This window comes from Castor canadensis, chromosome X (genome assembly GCF_047511655.1).
Source record: "Castor canadensis chromosome X, mCasCan1.hap1v2, whole genome shotgun sequence".
In the NCBI taxonomy this organism is placed as follows: domain Eukaryota; kingdom Metazoa; phylum Chordata; class Mammalia; order Rodentia; family Castoridae; genus Castor; species Castor canadensis.
The window spans coordinates 143110159-143112521 of NC_133405.1; positions in this window are offsets into that span (position 1 = coordinate 143110159).

Genomic DNA, 2363 nt, shown 5'->3' on the forward strand with positions numbered 1-2363 from the left:
GATTTTGTGTCCAGTAAGTTTTGTTTATAAAAATGGGTGTGTTAACATATAGAGCATATATGCTTATGAACATTACATTTTCTTGATTCATTGTTCCTTTTGTCACAATGAAGTGATATTACTTGTCTCCTCTGATTAGTTTTAAAGTCTAGTTGTTACATGAATACAGCGACTGCTGCTTGCTTGTGGACTCCCAGTCGTGGAGTACATTTTTCTAAGCTTTCATTTTAAGCCTGTGTTTGTATTTGCCAGTAAGCTCCATCTTATGTAGGCAAGAAATAGCTGGGTTTTGTTTTTATTGAATTTGACGGTCTGCGTCTTTTGTTGAATAATGGAGATCGTTGACATTCAGAGTTATTATTGAAAGGTTTGTAATAATTCCTGTCATTGTGTTGTTTTTATGGTGTTTCATTCTACCCAAATCCTCACTTGCTCCTGTACTCATTCAGTGAGATTTGTTCATTCTTATATTTTCATGTTTGACTTTATGTTAGGGTTAAGTGAACAGGCTCCTTTAACTATTATTCCCAGCGCTGACTCAATGTTCGTGAGTTACTTTTTTTGTAGAAGCATTTTATTTTTCCTAACTAAGAATTATTATCTTGCTGGATATAGCAATCTAGGTTGCAGTTATTTTCTTTCGTGGTTTTGAATACATCATTCTGTACTGTGCTGGATTTCACAGTTTCTGTTAATAGATCTGCAGTTACACTCACAGGTTTTACTTTGTAGGGCACTTGGTGCTTCACTCTCACAGCTTTATTGTTTTTCCCTTCTTGGTATGCTTAATAGTTTAACTATATTAGGACACTGGGAGAATTGTTTTATTTTTTGGTTTGGTATCCTAAACACCTGTACTACTTGGATGACTATCTCTTTCTCAAGAATTAAAAAATTTCTGCTGCATTTTATGAAATGTGTTTTTATGCCTTTACCTTCACCTCTTCTTCTATGCCCATGATTTATATGTTTGGCTTCTTAATGGTATCCCAGAAGTCTTGCATATTCCATTCATTCTTTCTTCATATTTTTCTTTATCATTATCTGACTAATTTAACTCACCTACTTATCTTGTTCAGGATTTTTATAATTTTTTGAATTCTCTGTTCATGTACTTCATTGTATTCTTTATTTTATTCAGCTATTTATTTATAGTCTCTTTCAATCCATTCTGGTGTTTATCCATGTCCTCTCTAATTTATTGATCATTCTTACTACCATTCTTTTGAATTCATATTTGATGTTTCATTCTCTTCACTATCATTCAAGTCCTTAAATATGGAATTGTTGACTTTTGCAGAATTCATATTGTTTGTCTTCCTTACCAATTTCTTGCATTACTGTGTTGGGATTTGCATATTTGAGATCAAGTCATTGGTTGGAGGTCTTAATTACCTGCAGTATTTTAGTAAAAACTGTCTTGATTTTCTGGTAGGACTGGTTGGTATCATGATCATTATGCAGTTTCTCCTAGCAGTCTGGTGTTATTGGACCGCAATAACAAAATCAGCATTTAAAATATAAATCTTTCCAAGAAAGATATATATTAAAGATACTAAGCTTTTTATAAGGTATGCTAGGATTTTAAAAATATTGATGTTAGAGGAATTAATTATTAAATAGTAAAATAAATGTGGGTTGAGGGAATGTAAAAGGAAAAAGGAAGATTTGGAGTAAGAGGTGAAGCATCTGGGATGAGTGACATGAACTAATAATATGCAAGGATACCGTTACAATTATCTCAGAGAAAGACAACAGAAGCAAGGACTGTAACAGGATGGAAAAAATTAAAATAAAAAGAAAGCACAATAAGTCAAAAAGGTTAAAATTAAAAATAAAATGGCTAGTTCTTTTTTGTAGAGAGTATTGTAGACTAGTTGTTTTATGTCAGTGCAGCAGGTGTTCTGTAATCTCTGGCCCTCAGTTTTTGGTCTGAAGTTCTTCTGAAGTGTTCACTCCTGATTGTCCTCCACACCTGCGGTGTCTGTGATTCTTCTCTGTGTTGACCTGGGTACAGTAATCAGTGTTCTGCTATGTCTGGGTCTGGGTCGGGGGCAGTTGCTAGAGGAGGCATGACCTGAGCATTGGGCTGCCATGACCCAATTCAGTCCTTCTACTGCATTGTGCCTGCCTCTAGGCACAGTATTAGCAACTGAAGGGGGAGAGGGGAGGGGTGACCTGCATGAACAGCTGGTTGGTCAGGTGTGGTTCACTAAGTATGCCCAATCCTATGGTCCTCCTTGGGCCTACTTCATGTTCTGTGTTGGTGACAAGGTGCACTGGGTAGCACCTGTTCACCGGTAGTGAACTTTGTTATCTTTGCAGGCTTCTGTTGCTCTCACTCTCCCATGTGCTCTGCCCTG